Source organism: Protopterus annectens, chromosome 6.part0 (assembly GCF_019279795.1).
Source record: "Protopterus annectens isolate FY-2018-M chromosome 6.part0, PAN1.0, whole genome shotgun sequence".
Taxonomy (NCBI): Eukaryota; Metazoa; Chordata; order Ceratodontiformes; family Protopteridae; genus Protopterus; species Protopterus annectens.
Window position 1 is genome coordinate 388,062,072 of NC_056737.1, and position 19,243 is coordinate 388,081,314.

General features: G+C 43.7%; 1 protein-coding gene across 7 annotated transcripts in view; it reads right to left on the reverse strand.

The window, feature by feature from the left end:
• RALGAPA1 (Ral GTPase activating protein catalytic subunit alpha 1) overlaps positions 1-19,243 on the reverse strand; it is a 5,382,632-nt gene that overhangs the window by 1,740,819 nt on the left and 3,622,570 nt on the right. The window lies entirely within an intron of this gene.

Consider the following 19,243-nt stretch of genomic DNA (forward strand, 5'->3'; position numbering starts at 1 on the left):
CCTTAGTCTTTCCTGCCTTATCTTGAGTAGCGCTCTTGTACGAAGAGGCAGAGGTGGAAATGCATAGATTGAGAGATATACCCACTGGAAGGATAGGGCATCTACTTTCCAGGCCTTGCTGTGAGGTACCATGGTGCAGAATTTGCTGAGCTGGTGATTGTAGGGGGAGGCAAACAGGTCCACCTTCGGGGTACCCCATTTCTGGGTTAGAAGGTTGAAGGTGTTGAAGTTTAATTGCCATTTGTGTGGGTTTAGGAGATTTCTACTCAAGTCATCTGCCAGAGAATTTTGTTTGACTGGCAGGAATTGAGCTTGCAAGTGGATATGCATAGCCACGGATGTGTTCCACAGGGTCATGGCTAGCCTGCAAAGTGGGTAAGAGTGGGTTCCCCCTTGTCTGTTGAAGTAACACATCACTGTGGTGGTGTCTGTTTTTATCAGAAAGGGCCTTGGTGAGAGCAGGTATCTGAAAGCTGTCAGAGCGTGCTGAACATCTAGCATCTCTTTTTGGTTGATGTGCAGATGAATTTGGTTTGGGCTCCAGTGGCCCTGAATGCACCTGCCGTCCAGATGAGCACCCCAGGCACAGTCTGATGTGTCTGTGGTTAGGGTCTGGGCGGAGTGGGGTTGTGTAAAGGGAAGTCTCTTGTTGTGGTTCCATGCTGCTGCCCACCAAAAGAAACTCTGTCCTGACACAAGGTATCATAGGTATGATAGTTTCCAGGTCCTGAGAATGTTGGCACCAAAGACTTTTTTAAGTACCACTGAAGTTTCCGCATATGCAGTCTGGCATATGGAATTAGTAGAATGCAGAAGGCCATGAACCCTAAAGCCTGCAGGATGTTCCCTGTGGATAGCTGGGTTCTGGTGGCTATTTGTGTGAAGTAGCCTGTCAGGCATGTTTTTCTGGAGTAAGGAATGCCATCTGGGATGCTGTGTCCAAGCTTGCTCCCAGGAATACAATTTTTTGACTGGGGACTAGTTTTGATTTCTTTTCATTGACCTGGGAGGTCTAAAGGTCCTTTACAAATGTCAGGTGCTGCAACAGCTTTCCCTGACTGTCTAAATAAGGCAATTGTCCAAGTAAGGGTAAATCTGAATCTTTCTCTGTCTGCAATAGACAATGTCTGGAGCCAGGCATTTTGTGAAGACTCTGGGAGCAGTGGATAAGCCAAAGGGAAGTGCAGAGAACTGATAATGCATAGATCCTGCCCTGAAACGTAGATATTTCCTGGATGAGTCCCTGATAGGGATGTGCAGGTAGGCTTTCTTTAGGTCTAGGGTGGCTAACCAGGCATCGTTGGACAGCATAGGAGAAGCTGCTGTAGGCTGAGCATTTTGAATTTTGGTACCACCAGGAAAGTATTTAGAATGGATAGATCTAAGATTGGGTGCCAGATGCCCTCTTTTCTGGGTACCAGGAAAAGTCTGGAATAAAACTCTTGGCCTATCTGTTCTGCAGGAACAGGATGTGAATTGCCCTTATGGAGAGCAGGGACAGAACTTGGTATTGTGCCTCTGCCCACTGGCTTGGAGGAAGGTTTGGGAACCCATTTTGGGTTGGCAGCATGTGGAAATAAAATTTGTACCCCTGGGATACTATGTTGAGGACCCATCGATCGTTGGTGATGGAGGTCCAGTTTTTTGCATGGTGAGCAAGTTTTCCTCCTAGTTGCACGACCAATTGGGCAGAGGTGAGGAGAGGAGCTGAGATGTCCTTGTGAATTGTTTCTATACAGGGTGGCGTAGCACTCCATGCTTTAGAAGTGGAGGTACTCCACTGCCAATATCTCTGCATACCCTGAGACTGCAATCTGGGGGTCTGTTTCCCCTGGTTCTAGTTTGAGGTGGCCTTGAGGGGGCTTGAAAGGACCAATGTTTTGAGGGGAATGCTTACTGAATCTCGGAGGCTGCACTTGCAAAAAATCTTTGACTGTGTGCATAGACTTAGCCTTTTCTTCCATCTTTTTTAAAAACTCTTCTGCTTTGGTGCCAAACAAATTGTCCTTGTTCAAAGGAGCGTCCAGTAATTCTGATTTGACATGGTCTGGCAAGGTCTTTTCCTTAAGCCAAGCATGGCTTCTAAGTACAGAACCTGTGACTGCTGCCCTGCAAAATGCTTCTAGGGCGACAAACCCACATTGCAGAGTATATGCTTACTGATTTGGCTCGCAGAATGCATAAGCTCCTGTAATTCTTTATTTTCTGCACAGGAAGGAAATGTAGATAATCTTTGCTTAATAAGTTCCATAGTATGTTGTTGATATTTCATCATGTGAACTGACAATTCAATGCTCTAATTGCAAGAGTTGCAGAGGTGCATACTTTTTTACCCCGTCTAAAGTTCGAGAATCCCTGTCCGAAGGGATGGGATTCTTAGCTGTACTTGCTTTTATTCCTTTAGGTCATTGGGAGATGACCTCTGGGTCAGCAGTAGGATTTTTGAAAAGAAATCTGAGAGTCAGGGACTCTGTAGTACCTGTCTGGTTTCCTTGGAGCAGGGGGTAAAGTATCAGGAGTTAGACTGGATTCCATGAAGACATCTTCCAAAACATCCAGAACAGGAGGGATAGCTAAAGGTCTGTGCTGTGATAAATCTAAAAAATCCACGAGTCTCTTTTTAGACTGAGGATAATCCTGCCATTCCCAGTGGAAAGTATGTAGGATTTCACCAAAAGAAAAATCCTCTGGAGGGGAAGCAGAAGGAATGGATTCCTCTGCATATGAATCCTCATAGGCAGATAAAGGCATGTGTTCATATTCAGAAACCTCAGAGTCGTCGGACTCTTGGTCAATTAAAGCTGCTGGGGACAGGTCTCCTTTTCTTTTAGCAGGAAAAGGCTGGCTTCCCCTAATCAGCATGATCAGGTCTGCTATTTTAAGCATTTGAGATTGTGGCAAGGAAGTAGGCTCTTGAGTTTGGATCGTCATTTTTTAGGCGTAGCTCGTACTCTTGGCCTTAGAAACTTGGTAGTTTTAGAAAGAACTGAAGATGCGAAAGAAGTCGTCGGTTTGTGTCGAATATCGGTAATGTGAAGAACTTCCTCAGAAGCCGGTGCCTGCACAGTGGCTCCGGACCCATCAAAGGTAGAGACATCTGCAGGGTCTGTACTCAAAGAAGAGTCTTGCGGCATACTGGTCTCTGAACGGGTCTCGGTAGCAACCTGTGAATCCATCGAAGTGGGACACAGAGGCTGCAAAACCGCCTCACTGAGTACAACAAACTGGCGACTAGCTTAATGGAAGAGTCATTGGCAGCTTTGGACCTGTGCGGTGTGTGTCTGTCTTTATCCTTATGTTTTTTTGGAAGATCGGTAGTCGGACGGTTTACCGAAGCCATTTCGGAATACGAAGATCGAGAACAAAAGTATTCAGCTACAAAAAGGGCCCGATGATGAATAGTTCGGGCACTAAACAAATCACAAAACTGACAATGAGGTACATCGTGGTCTGGGCCTAAACAGGTGACACAGTAAGAATGGAAATCTCGGTGTGGCATTTGCTTTCCACAGGCGAGACAATTGTTAACTTTTTCTGACATCGGTTAGAGCAAGAAAAAAGGATCCCCAATGGGGTACTTAGCTTTAGAAGACTTCAGGATGATTCAATTTCAGAAACAAAAACTCAGGTAGCAGCCGACTGGCACTCGTGCGAACTGCTTCTGCTTCGGGCTCCTTGGCAAGAAAGACTGATGTAATGGCGTCAGCTGCATGTTTTTATACCCCTGACAACCTGATGTCAGTCCTGAAGCGACAGCAACCGACGCACAAATACCAAGTCTCTGGTATTCGGGCCGACTGAGGGCTACCTGCTGTCAGATAACCCAAGTGTGATGACTGCAAAAGTGAAACACGAAGAACATCTGCAATTGCCCGTTCCATCTATCAACTCTTCTCTACACCTTACCTCTACTCTAACTTAAACAAATCAGATCTTAATAAACTATCATCCTGCCATAATAACATTGCCAGATTTTCTGCTGGCATAGCCTACCGGACACACCACTGTCGCAACCTAAATCACCTAGGATGGCTTGAACTGTCTTCAACCAGCTAATAGTGGCACATAAAGTCCTTTACCAACCAAACAATACACCTGCACTAAAAAATATCATCAGGCCCTACACCAGCACCTGGCCAATGCTATCATCCACTAGACTCCTAGTTCAAACATACAAATCCAACTACTCAGCTGGGGACTCTCTGTTTGCCAACTCTGTTGGAAAAAACATGGAACAGACTCCCAGCTGACTTGACCCTAGAAAGTACAGTTTTGTACCTACCGTAAATGTAGATGTTCGAGTGCTCATACAGCTGCAGTCATTACAGATGGGTTATCCTGCCATCAGGCGGGTCCTTGGTCGGCCGAATTCCAAAGTCTAGGTCCGGAGTCGGTTGTCGTCGCTTCTTCCCTGATGTCAGTGGTATAAAAGAGGCAGCCAACGCCATTTTCTTCAGTTTTTCTTGCCCCAGATGTCAGGTGCCCCCAGAAGGAAGGCAAAACATAAAATTATGCTAACATGCAATGTAGATAAATCAAAAAACAGTAGTTGCAAGCAAATACACCATAAAAGAATACCCCAAAAAGGTTGTATGATAAAGGTGTTTGTCAGAAGGCCTGTCCTAAGAGGGGACGGAGGGGGGGGGGGTAACCTGGACTGCAGCTGTATGAGCACTCGAACATCTACATTTATGGTAGGTACAAAACTGTACTATGTTCATCGTGCATACAGCTGCAGTCATTACAGATGGGAAGAATCCCAAAGCTAAGTAGGGGTGGCAGGCACTAAGTGGAACTAGGAGGAGCAAGGATGCCCTGCAAGATTGCTGTGGCAAATCCCGCTCTAGATTTAGAGTATAGTGGAAGGTGATAGTGCTTGGAGAAAGTGTGCACTGAACTTCAAGTGGCTGCTTCCAAAATGTCCTTGGTAGGAACCCCCCTGCGGAAAGCTGCAGAGGTAGCTGTGGCCCTGGTGGAGTGGGATCTGATGCTTGTAGGCACAGTTTTTCCATGAAATGAGTAACAAAAGCGTATGCAGTGGGCTATCCATTTTGAGATTGTCTGTTTGGAAATAGCCTTTCCTTGAGCACCTGTAGCATAGGACACAAAGAGTTGCTCGGATTTCCTGAATGGCTTTGTCCTGTCCAAATAATAACAAAGTTGTCTGTGAATGTCCAAGGAATGTAGTAGTCTTTCCCTTTGTTTTGTGGATTAGGATAAAAGGTAGGTAAGTGGATAGTCTGATTCAAAGCTACACTGGATACTACCTTTGGCATAAAGGTAGGGTTGGTTCGTAAGGAAACTCTGTCCTGATGGAAAATGATGAAAGGTTGGCACAGCCATGAGGGCCTGTAGCTCCGAAACCCTGCGTGCTGAGGTGATAGCCAGAAGGAAGGCTGTTTTCCATGACAAGTATTGTAGTTCTGTTGAAGAAGCTGGCTCGAAGGGAGGAAGGGTCAGCTTTTCCAATACGAAGTTGAGGTCCCAAGCAGGGACTGGTGGTTTCCTTGGGGGTTTTATATTCTTTGCCCCTCTGAGGAACTGCCTTAAGAGAGGATGAGAGAATAAAGAAGGATCTGTGTTGTATTGTTCAGAAATGGCTGAAGCGTGGATTTTGATGGAGGAGAAGTAAAGTCCACTGTTTAACATCTTAGCTTGGTACTGTAAAATTTGAGGTAAATTTATTACCCAAGGATTCTGGCCGTTTTCTTGATTCCAGGCACAAAATCGTTTCCATTTGGCGGAGTAGGCTTTTCTAGTAGAAGGTCTTCTGGCCTCCAAAATGACATCCTGCACCTCCTTGGAGAGGAGTGTCTGTTGGGAAATAAAGGAATTCTCCATGCAGCTAGATTTAGGGTTTTGAGCTGGCTACGAAAGGTCTTGTAGTTGTGCTGGGACAACAGAAGAGGGACTAGAGGTAGGATCCATGGTGGGGAATGTGTCAGGCTCTTCAGGAGCGGATACCAGTGTTGTCTTGGCCAGTCTGGAGCAATGAGAATCATTTTCGGCCTCTCTGCTCTGGCTTTTAATAGAACTTTGGGCAGCAGAGGAAGAGGCGGAAAAGCATAGACTGTCAACGTTGTCTAATTGAAAGAAAGTGCGTCCACTTTCCAGGCCTGTGGATGATAGGTCCTTGAACAACATTTTTTCAACTGGTAATTTCTGTGGGTAGCAGAGAGATTCATGTCTGGCTGTCCCCATGCCTGAGTTATCTTTGCGAAAACTTGAGGATACAACTTCCATTCGTGTGGATCTGTCATATTTCTGCTTAGGCTGTCTGCCAGTGTGTTTTCCTTCCCTGGCAGGAATTGTGCCTGTAGTTGAATTTGCAATTCCAGTGCTGTGTTCCATAGAGTCATGGCTTGCCTGCACAGGGGGTATGAATGAGTTCCCCCGTTTGTTTATGTACCACATCACTGTGGTGTCTGTCCTTATCAATAGCTGGCCTGGATGCAGTAGGTCTTTGAAGGTCATAATAGCATTTTGCACGGCTAGCATTTCCTTTTGGTTGATGTGTAGGTGTTTCTCTTTTTGGGACCATTTTCCCTGAATGCACTGATCCGTCATGTGTGCTCCCCAGGCGTAGTCTGAGGCATCTGTTGTGATGATTTGAGTTGCTTGAGGTACACAGAAAGGAAGACCTGTGTTTCTTTGGCATGCTTGAGCCCACCACAGAAATTCCTTTTGAAGGCATGGAATGAGTGTTATAATTGTTTCCAAGCTGTGGCTGTGTTGAGACCATAAGTTTTTTAGGTACCATTGAAGTTTCCTCATATGCAGCTTTGCACATGGGATTAGTAGGATGCAAGATGCCATGAATCCCAGAGCCTGCAGGACTTTCCTTGCAGTCAGCCTGGTGAAGGTTGCCATTTTGTTGAAGTATTGAGACAGTTGCTCTTGTTTGTCTGGCGTGAGGTAGGCCATCTGGGTGGTTGTATTCAAGCTGGCACCCAGGAAAATTATTTGTTGAGAGGGTAATAGTTTTGATTTCTTTTTGTTGACTGTGTATCCCAGAAAGTTCAACAGTTTTATTACAAATGCCTGGTGTTTCAGTAGTATGTCCTTGCTGTCCGCTTGAATCAGGCAGTCGTCCAGATATGGGTAGATTTGTATTCCTTGTAGTCTGCAGAAGGTGATTACTGATGCCAGGGATTTCGTAAACACTCTGGGTGCAGTAGATAAGCCAAAGGGCAATGCAGAGAATTGATAATGGGTTGAACCTGCAAGAAATCTGAGGCATCTTCTGCAATCTTGTCTGATAGGGACATGCAGGTATGCCTCCTTGAGGTCCAATGTTACCAGCCAAGACTCCTTGCCCAGCATGGGAAGAAGCTGCTGTAATGTGAGCATCTTGAATTTTGGTACCTGTAGATATGTGTTTAGGATGGATAGGTCTCCAATCTTTGTCTTTCCTTGGTACCAGGAATAGTCTGGAATAAAACCCTTGACCTTGCTCTTTTGCAGGTACCTCTTGAATCGCTTTCATGTCCATGAGAGCTGAAATTTGTTTTTGTGCCTCTGCCCTTTGATTTTGTGGCAGGTTTGGCATACCTCTCATTTTTGGAAGGGTGTGAAAGTGGAACCTGTAGCCTCTGTCTATAATGTCCAGAATCCATTTGTCTTTTGTAACAATATGCCAATTTTTTGAGAATAATGCCAGTTTTCCACCCAAAGATGCTGCCATTAAAGCTTTGCTTGGCAGGTATAGGGGGAAGTCATTGTGTCTGTCTTCTAAATGACTGTGATCTATCTTCTCCACCTCTTGGGGTTGGTGCTTGCCACTGTCTGGCTCTGAAAGATCCTTGAGGTTGCCCTCTACCCCTTGGGCGTCTGTATCTGCCCCTTTGAGGTCTGTCCGTGGCTGGAAAGGACCAATTTTTTGAAGGCCAATTTCTGCTGAAACGTGGAGGTTGTACCTGCAGGAAATCTTTCACTGTTTGCATTGATTTCGCTTTTTCCTCCATTTTCTTTAGTACCTCCTCAGCTTTAACACCAAACAATACATCTTTTTGAAGAGGTGCATCTAATAATTTAGCTTTGACATGATCTGGTAAGGCTTGCTCTTTGAGCCAAGCATGCCTACGTATAACAGACCCCGTAACAGCTGCTCTACATGAGGCCTCTAAAGCATCAAAACCACACTGCAAGGTATGTTTACCCACTTGCTCTGCACCATGCAACAAATCCTGCAACTCTTTTAAATCTGGTTGTTCTGGTTGTGTCATTTTGCTTTTCAACTGAGATAACAAAAACTGTTGATACTTTAAGATATGGAACTGACAGTTTAATGCCCTCGTGGTTAAAGTGGCCGAGGTGTACACCTTTTTCCCCACCTTTCTAAAGCTCTGGAATCTCTCTCTCTGAAGGTAATGGGTTTTTAGCAGTAGAGGCCTCAATTCCCTTGGGACCCTGTGAAATAGTTTCTGGGTCAGCAGTATGGCTTTTGTATAGGAACTGGTGTGAATCAAGAACCCGGTAATACCTGTCTGGTTTAACAGGAGCTGGAGGCAGAGAATCTGGATTAAGGCTGGCCTCTGTGTACACATCATCCAATATATCTAAAACAGGAGGGATAGCCAGGGGCCTATGCTGGGGGAGCAAAAGAAAATCCCTGAGCCTTTTCTTGGAATCTGAGTAATCTTGGCCTTCCCAGTGAAAGTGTTCCCTCAATGTATGTAGGGTTTCCCCAAAAGAGTAGTCCTCAGGGGGGGAGACCGAGGGAATAGACTCCTCTGTATCAGAATCTTCGAAAGGGGAATAGGCATAATCCTGGTCCTCAGAATGTTCAGAGGCAATAGAGGCTTGATCTGAGGAAGGGTAGTCTTCCTCTAATCTGGGCCTTTTGTCAGAGGGGGTTGAGAACCCCTGATAAGAGTAATCAAATCCTCAGTCATTTTGAGCATCTGTTTTTTAGGCATGGGGCCTTGAGAGGGGGTCTGAGGTCCCTGTTTTTTGGTTTTCATGGCTGCTTTAGATTTAGTGAAAGCTTTAATAGAGAAGGAGGAAGGCCAGAAGACACCTTGAGAAATGGCAGGCCTGTCTAAACTCTGAGTTTCCCCGCTAAGAATGGCGTCGGTATCTGCAGTAGGAATGGGGGCCGAGGAGCCTGCGACCTCGGGTACTGAAGACACCTGTAATGTAGTGTCATCGGTACTCAGGGGCTGCGTATGCGCCTCGCTGAGAACCGAACCGGAGAACCGGTAGTCGGCCTTAGCGTGGTGTCAGTAGTCGGTGAGGACCTCGTATGTCGGTCCTTATCTTTGCGTCTTTTACTCAAAACTGGAGTCGGAGTATCCGACGACATAACATAATTACATTTTTTACCAAAATAGTGAAGGGCGAACTCCGCCCGGTGCTTAATAGTGCGCTTGTTGAATCTAGCGCAAAAACGGCAGGCCGAGACGTTGTGGTCTGGGCCTAAGCAAGGTATACAGAAAGAGTGGAAATCCTTATGCGGTATTTGCTTCCCACATGAAATGCAATTATTAACTTTGTCTGACATCGGTCTGAGACAAGAAAAGTTTCCCCAACAGAGTACTTAGCTTTCAAGAAGACTTCGGCTGAAATATTTTCATAAATCTCAGGAGCTGGCCAACCGGCACTTGCGAACTGCTTCGGGCACCGCGCGGCAAGAAAAACTGAAGAAAATTGCGTCGGCTGCCTCTTTTATACCCCTGCCACACTGACGTCAGGGAAGAAGCGACGACAACCGACACCGGACCTAGACTTTGGAATTCGGCCGACCGAGGACCCGCCTGACGCAGGATAACCCATCTGTAATGACTGCAGCTGTATGCACGATGAACATCCCTCACTAACTCAATTCAAAAACAAACTCAAGAAATACTTCAAAACTCATTGGTTATGTCCTTGCACTAACCCCAACTAGTGACCTCTTCATTACTTAGGTGCCTTACCTTCAACTACTTCTAACTTTTTTCTGCCACACCACTAATTTACTTATTTATTTTACATTTGTTAAACGGGGGTGTCTGACTGAGCCGAAAGGAAGGGTTAATTGTATAACTGCTGCTAAATGTGTCTTAAACCTGAAAGTAATATTATGTACATATAACTTTGACAATAATGTTATGTTTTGTAAAGTGTTTTATAAAAAGTTAATACTATATGTGCTAAACGCTGGTATTGCTTATGATTGTAATCTGCTTGAAACTAGGATTTACTAAATGTTGAATGTGTATTACTATCATGGAGCTTTTCTCCCCAGGACGCCGCTGAAAATGGACATGTATCCAAGTTGGACTACCCCACTCAACAAATGTAAAATAAATATCTATCTACCAATCATGACTCCCAGACCGGAGGAAAGCTGGAGCAAAGAATCCCTGTCTTGAAGTAACATATCCCAGAAGTAAACAGTTATGAGACAGTAAATCCAGATATGGGAGCACAGGGAAAACCCCAGCAATCTGAGATGAGCCGCAACCCCTGCTATGCACTTGGTGAACACACGGGTAGGTGAGTGTGGCTGCGTTGAGTCCAAATGACAGGGCTCTGAACAGGAAATGACTGGCTCCCAGATAAAAAGGGAGGAACCATCTGGACTGCCCCGCTATCCTGATGTGGTAGTATAAGAATGCTGAAGGACTACCACACACATTCAATCATCCTTCCTTAACACTGGTAGGAAGGATTGAAGTGTGACTATCAGGAACATTGTCTGTTTTACATATTGATTTAACTGGCTGAGGTCTAGAATGGGCTTCAGTTCCCTGATCTCTAGTTACAAAAAGAACCTTGAATAGACTTCAAGATCCTTGTTGGTCTAGCGGGACCTCCTGGATGACTCATTTTTATGGCAGTATTTCACTTCTTGTGCTGCAACCTTCCTTTGTGGGGGTGGGACAAAGGGAAGTCTTTCTGAATTGGAAGACGATACAGGAATGGAACTGTGTAACTTCTGGTTATGATTCTCTCCACCCAATAACCCTGAGTGATGGTTGTCCAAGCTAACAGGTATAGACACAAGTTACTCCAACTGCCTCCAGAATACAGCAGTCAGGCAGCCTTTCAGGAGCACTGAAACCTTTGATTCTACCAACCGCTGCTGCAGTGATGGTGGCTTCCACTGTGATTATTCCCCCCTCTGCTTCTGGGGGGGGCCTACCGCTAGAAGTGTCGGGGCGAACTCTTGAGGTTTACAAAACCACAGTTTCTTTCCCTGTTTCTGGTTCTAAGAGAATGTCCTTTGAGGTGTAAAGAAGCAATTCAAGATGTCAGGCAAGGTCTTGCCATCCAGCTCACTTCCAAACAGAATATCTTTCACCTTTGGTCAAAGAAAGTGGACCCATCATGGGGGCATTGATCAAAGACATCACAGTGTTCCGCAAAGTCACAGACATACATCCAGGAATGCCAGTGAAGAGCAAAGAGTAACACACTGATTAAGCTAACCACAACAAGAGAATAGATTATGCAATAAACCTGCTTGAAAGAAAAAAGCAGTAGTTAACAGCAGGAAAAAGCTAAATGCTATCTAAAAGTTTTTTATTAAATAAGTAAGAATGCAGAAAAAGAAACACAAACAACCTCAAATGAGGTAAAGGGAAGAAATACAGTAGTACTAGCCAAGAATCTGACTAAAAAAAGTTTTCAAAAAAATCTACTTATCTGGAACAGCACTGAGCCAAGGATATCTGCTACTGTAGCATTCAAGCTGCAAGAGAGATCTGGGATACGCAGTTAACGGAGAGGAATTATGGGTACAGGGAGGAGACTGAGCCTTTTATCCAAAAGTCTGGAGCTGCTGATGTCAGATCTGTATGGATCAGACAGACCCATCAATTAAGGATGGACAGAACAAACATCAGATCCTTTTTTTTTTTTTTTTTTTTTTTTTTTTTTTTTACAATAGTAGTCCACCATATTTGTAATCACAAGTCTCTTGCTCAATAATAACAATGAATCACTGAGAACTTGGAAGACAGAGCCATAGCTCCCTCATAAGTCTCTAGACCAGTATTAAGTATGATTCACCTAGAACTTGAAAGACATAGCCACAGCTGTGGATGTGTTCAAACTCTCAGTTTACTTTAAAAAACTGGCTGCTAGTAGTTGCCAACTTACATAAGATTCCACCACAGTTACAAAAACTGCCATTCTGGCCTACATGAAGTACATTTCCATACGGGCATCTAGGTTTTGCTGCTCTGAAGCCCATCAGTAAAACAGATGCAATCTGCACACTAATCAAAACAGTTAAATCTCTGATGTATTTTCTAAAGTCTAAATAAGACAACACATTTCTTGTTCAAGTAGCTATTTAAAATGTTGGGACTTGGACTGACTAATCCCGAAATGTGTAGAACACATGATGAAAATCTGGACTTTAAATATACTAAGCCCGAGATTAAAATTTCTTAGAAATTCCTTTTTCTCTGTGGTATGACAATCTTGGCAGTTGGCACATATCTGTTCACGGAGTCCAGCAGGCTTCCCTTCCACTCTGGGATGTGTAGGGCAGCTTGGACCCACTTGTCAAAAATAAGTATAAAGAAGTAGTAGAGTGATATTTGATATTTTCTTTTCTCCTGCCTTTTTTTTTTTTTTTAAGTTTTTGTACTTGGCAATCTGAACCGGAGTCCTAACATTTCGATAGAGAGTCCTGCTGTTCTACATTCCCTAACATAAGTCAGACATTCTAATAAGAAGGCTCCACACAATGTCTTACAGATAAACTACAAGCATAGTAACTCTTGCTAGTAAATGCATTTGTCATCGCAGTTATGCTAATGGGAATGGACATGCTATCACAACTTCTTTACCAAAATGTTCCACCAGGACTAGAAATATGCACACTATATATACACTATTTTCTTATTTATTTAAGCTTTGTTAACCATGGAAGTGACCTGGTCAAAATACCCTTTTCAGCTGTGACCTGGGCCACTAGGGGCAAGGACATTCACAACTAAACTGATTACATACAAAAAAATATTACATAAAATGCAGTAGAAACAGCAAAAGGCAGTTGCATCATTATTACATAATATAAACTGCAAAAAAAAAAAAAAAAAAAAATATATATATATATATATATGTATATATATATATATATATATATATATATATATATATATATATATATATATAAATATATATATATATATATATATATATATATATATATACACACACACATATAATATATATATATATATATGTGTGTATATGTGTGTGTGTGTGTGTGTGTGTGTGTGTGTATGTATATATATATATATATATATATATATATATATATATGTGTGTGTGTGTGTGTATATATATATATATATATATATATATATATATATATATATATTTGTACGTATAAATATATATATATATAGCCACACACACAGCACATCAGGGATAACTTTCAAACAAATTATAAAAGCCATGTTTGTATACTACTTTGCACAGAAACATCAGAGCTGACTTGTGCAATACTGTTTTAAAAAATGAATATGCACCTTCTAGAGTTGGTAAATATTTCAGGCATTTATTATTGTATTAGAAAATTATTTTCTTTTTCGAGTTTTACACTTTAAGGACCTTTAGCCTTAATGTTGAATGCAACAAGAAACAAATCAAAACAACTGCTGTGCTATATACTCCCTGGAGGGATTTTTGCCAAGGCACAAGGAGATAAGAAATCCATTATTTTAATCAGCAGCCTTTTTTATCATTTATTCTTTGCATATATCTATTTTATGAAGCAACTACATGACACGGTTTTCCAATTAAAAAATGATACATCTGTGCAAGTGCGGGTGGAGGGAGAGTAAAAATAACCATGTATACTAATAAAGTACAGTTTTGTACCTACCATAAATGTAGATGTTCGAGGATCCACATTGCTGCAGTCCTAACTATTGGGTAGTCCGCTGTCCAGTCGGCCCGAATACCAAAGTATATGGCTGACGTCGGTCAGGGCGCATTAGACTGACGTCAGAACGTCAGGGTACTAATGCGCATGACCGACGTCATATCCTCAGTCTTTTCTTGCCCCAGATGTCAGAAGACCCTGAAAAGCTAAGGCCGAAATCAAAAATTCCAAACATACCTGCACCAAAAATATGTACAATATATACAAAATTACCAGAATATAACCTCACCTACACAACCACCCTTAAACACAGAGGGGAAGGAGGGTAAATTGGACTGCAGCAATGTGGATCCTCGAACATCTACATTTATGGTAGGTACAAAACTGTACTATGTTCTTCATTCCACATTGCTGCAGTCCTAACTATTGGGTAGAATCCCAAAGCAGAGGTAAGGGAGGCTGGCAAATCATAAGGAAGCAGGAACTGACAACATGCCTTGCAAAATAGCTGTGGCAAAACCAGCCCTAGACTTAGAGTAGAGAGGAAGGTGATAATGCTTAGAGAAAGTATGCACTGAACTCCAAGTAGCTGCCTCCAAAATATCCTTAGTGGCTACCCCCCTTAGAAATGCTGTAGAAGTGGCAGTAGCCCTAGTGGAATGAGGCCTAATTCCAGCTGGAATCTCCTTGCCATGATGGGAATAACAAAATGCAATGCAAAACCCAATCCACCTAGAAATAGTTTGTTTTGACACAGGCTTGCCCTGCGAACCCAAAGCAAAAGAACAAACAACTGCTGAGACTGCCTAAAATCCTTAGTCCTGCTCAAATAATAACGCAATTGCCTGTGTACATCTAAAGTGTGCAAAATCTTTTCCCCTTTATTTTGGGGATCTGCATAAAAAGTAGGCAAATGAATAGTTTGGTTTAAAGCCACACTAGAAACCACCTTAGGCATAAAGGAAGGATTAGTACGTGAAAGATACCCTATCCTTATGAAAAATCAAAAAGGCTCTACCGCCATAAGGGCCTGCAACTCAGAAACCCTTCTTGCAGAAGTAATGGCCAACAAAAAAGCAGTCTTCCATGACAAATATTTCAATTCAGCAGTAGCCGAGGCTCAAAAGGTTGTAGAGTAAGTTTCTCCAACACAAAATTGAGATCCCAAGCAGGAGTAGGAGCTCTACGGGGGTCTTATATTCTTTGCCCCTCTAAGAAATTGCTTGAACAAAGGATGCGAAAACAATGGTGGGTCACAATCATAGTGAGCTGAAATTGCTGCAGCATGAATCTTAATGGAAGAGAAAGACAAACCTTTGTCCAATAACTCAGTAAGATATTGAAGAGCCACACTCAAATTAGGCTCAGAAATCTCCAAATTGTTTGCTGCACTCCAAAATAAAAATCTCTTCCATTTCTCTGCGTACACTTTCCTTGTACTAGGTCTTCTGGCTTCCATAATCACATTTAAAACTTGTTGAGGAAGTTGAGACCTGCTGTCTTTCAAAACAGAATATGCCAGGCTGTTAGATGAAGAGATTGAAGCTTGACATTGAGCAGGTGACCGTCCCTCTGAGACAACAGGTGTGGAATCGAGGGTAAAGGCCATGGAGGCTTCCTTACCAGACTCCTCAGTAATGGGTACCAGTGCTGCCGAGGCCAATCTGGAGCTATTAAAATCATCCTTGGCTTGTCTTGTCTGACCTTTAGAAGCACCTTTGGGAGAAGAGGCAGAGGTGGAAAAGCATACACATGAAGATTTTTCCAACTGAAAGAAAGAGCATCCACTTTCCAAGCTGTGTGATGAAACCTCTTTGTGCAAAACTTTGGCAGCTGGTGGTTTAGTGGAGAAGCGAACAGATCTATGTCTGGAGTTCCCCATGACACTGTCAATTTTTGAAATACATGAAGATCCAGTTTCCACTCGTGGGGATCCATGATTTGTCTGCTTAACACATCTGCTAAGGAGTTCTGTGCTCCCGGCAGAAACCTTGCCTGAAGAGTTAGTTGCAAGCTGAGCGCAGTCTCCCATAAAATCATTGCTTGCCTGCACAATGGGCAAGAATGTGTTCCCCCTTGTTTGTTGATGTACCACATGACAGTTGTGTTGTCTGTTAGAATCAACACCTGCCCTGGAAGAAGTAACTCCTTGAAAGCCATTAATGCAAACTGGACTGCTAACATCTCTTTCATGTTGATATGTAGATGCTGTAGTCTGGCAGGCCACTTGTCTTGTATCCACTTTCCATTTAGATGAGCTCCCCAAGCAATGTCTGAGGCATCTGTCGTTAGAATCTGACTCGCCTCTGGCCGGGTCACAGAGAGTCCCTTGTTTAGGTGACATTCCTGAGCCCACCACAAAAATTCCTTTTGAATGCAAGGTATTATTTGAATGACAGTGTCCAAATCCTGGCAGTGCTGTGTCCATACATTTTGAGATACCATTGCAGCTTCCTCATATGCAGTTTGGCATTGGGAAGCACCAGAATACAAGATGCCATGAACCCTAAGGCTTGAAGGACTGTCCTTGCAGTCAGCCCGGACTGAAGAGATAGTTGATGGAAGTAACTGGAAAGATTCTTTTGTTTGTCCGGGGTTAAAAAGGCCATCTGGGCTGCTGTATTCAGTCTCACACCCAGAAAGCACATGTCTTGAGAGGGTACTAGACTGGACTTTATTTCGCTCACAGAATACCCTAGGCATCTTAGCACTGCTATGACATAATCCAAATGCTGTAGAAGGTCTTCCTTTTCTTGAGCTAGAATCAGGCAGTCGTCCAAGTAAGGATAGATTTGAATTCCTTTTAGCCTGAAGTAAGCTATCACTGGAGCCAGAACCTTTGTGAATACTCTGGGCAGTGGATAAGCCAAAGGGCAATGCAGAGAACTGATAATGAGAATTTCCAGCTCGAAAACGCAGATACTTCCTGCAACTTAGTCTGATAGGCACATGAAGGTAAGCTTCCTTGAGATCTAAAGTTACCATCCAGTGATCCTTGCCCAGCAGAGGTAAAAGCTGTTGTAACGTCAACATTTTGAACTTGGGAATGTCCAGATAAGTGTTGAGGATAGATAAATCCAAAATTGGCCTCCACGTGTTCCCCTTCGGTACTAGGAACAGGCGAGAATAAAATCCTAGGCCCCTTTCTGGCACAGGAACTGGCTGAATGGCCCCTATGTGGAGCAACAGAGAAATTTACTTGTGAGCCTCTTGTCTTTGTAGAGGAGGAATGTCTGGCATGCCTTTGAAAGGAGGCATGGTATGGAAATAAAACCTGTAACCGTGGTGAATGATATCCAGAACCCATCTGTCTTGGGTAATTAAATCCCAATTTTCTTTGAAAAGAGACAGCCTTCCTCCCAAAGGTGCTGCCAGGCGAGAATGTACTGGCAGCTGAAAAGGCAGGTCATTGGGTCTGCTTACGAAAGGACTGACCCCTGCCCTCACCAGAAGTCTGAGCAGGGGAACTCCCTGTCCTAGGCCTAAAAGAACCTTGAGCTCTGCCCCTACCACGTCTAGACCTACCCCTAGACTGGGATTCATAAGCAGGATAAGTCCATCCCTTAGTAGGCCAATTTCTACTAAACTTCGGAGGCTGCACCTGCAAAAAATCCTTAACAGTTTGCATAGACTTAGCCTTGTCCTCCATTTTCTTTAAGACTGCTTCCACAGGCGAACCAAACAACACATCAGACTGCAAAGGAGCATCCAAAATCCTGGTTTTAACATGCTCAGCTAAATTCTGATCTCTCAACCAGGCATGCCTACGAAGAACAGAACCAGTGGCAGCCACCCTCGAGGAGGCCTGCACAGCATCAAAACCACATTGCAAGGAATGTTTACCCACCTGTTCAGACACATGAACTAAATCCTGCAACTCTTTACACTCAATACCTTCTGCCAGAGCATCCACCTTAGATTTCAATTGTGAAAGGAGATAATTCTGATATTTTAACATGTGAAACTGACAATTCAACGCCCTCATGGCTAAAGTGGAAGAAGTATACACTTTCTTTCCCCATCTATCCAAAGCCCTTGCCTCTTTATCAGGAGGAACAGGATTTTTAACAACAGAGGCCTTCACACCTTTAGGCCCCTGAGAGACAGTTTCGGGTCTGCCCTAGGACTCTTAAAAGATACTTATGAGCTTCAGGCACCCTATAGTACCTATCCGGTTTAACTGGGGCAGGAGGCAAAGAATCAGGATTGAGGGAAGCCTCTGCAAAAACATCTTCCACCACATTCAGAACAGGAGGTATAGCTAAAGGCCTATGCTGGGGTAAAACAAGAATTCCCTAAGCCTCTTCCTGGAATCAGAGAAATCTTGACCTTCCCATTTAAAATGCTCCTCATGGAATGCAGAGTCTCTGAAAATGAAAAATCCTCAGGAGGAGAAGCTGAAGGAGTAGAATCATCCACATCAGAATCAGAATAAGGAGGATACTCCTGCAAGTCTTCAGCAAGACTCAGAAGCCTCGAACATTGCTCAAAACTCTCAAACCCAGGTTCCACCCTAGGCCTCTTATCAGGAGGGGCATAGAACCTCTAATCATAGTAATCAAATCCTCTGCCATTTTAAGCATATGTTTCTTAGGCAAAGACCCTGAAGCACTAGGAGAAACCCCACTGAAGTTAAACTTGGCCTGCCTCTCAAAGAAGCCTTGGAAACAGAAGGGAGGCTCTAACCACCTTAGGAAGAGAGGGAAGAACAGCCACCTGAGAAGCCCCTCAGCCTGGCCTACTTCCTGCGAGGATACATCCTGTAACAGTAAAGTCTCTCCTGAGACTCCAAAGAAACACCTGGCAAAACCTCCGGCTCCACTGAGCCTTCTAAAGATCCGACGCCTGGGACTGTCGGTTCTTCCACTCTAGGCTTTGCTGCTTTGTCCTTGCGCTTTTGGTCAAGCGGCGCCGGAGCCTCCGACGGCATTTTATAATTACAACGCTTCCCAAAACTAACCTGGCACAGTCTAACCTTCTCTTAATAGTGCGTTTGTTAAATCTAGCACAAGAGCGGCATCCAACAACGCCGTGCTCAGGCCCTAAACAAGGTATACACAAAGTATGGTAATCCCTATGAGGTATCTGTTTCCCACAAGAAATACAGTTATTCACTTTTTCTGACATCCGGTTAAATACTGAGGCAAGAAAAACCAAAATATTCCCCAACGGGTACTTAGCCAACTTTGATTCGGTCTGAAACTCTGACTTCAGAAACTTTCAGAACGCCAACCTGCACTCGCAAAATTGCTTCTGCATCGGACCATGCGGCAAAAAAGACTGAGGATATGACGTCGGTCATGCGCATTAGTACCCTGACGTTCTGACGTCAGTCTAATGCGCCCTGACCGACGTCAGCCATATACTTTGGTATTCGGGCCGACTGGACAGCGGACTACCCAATAGTTAGGACTG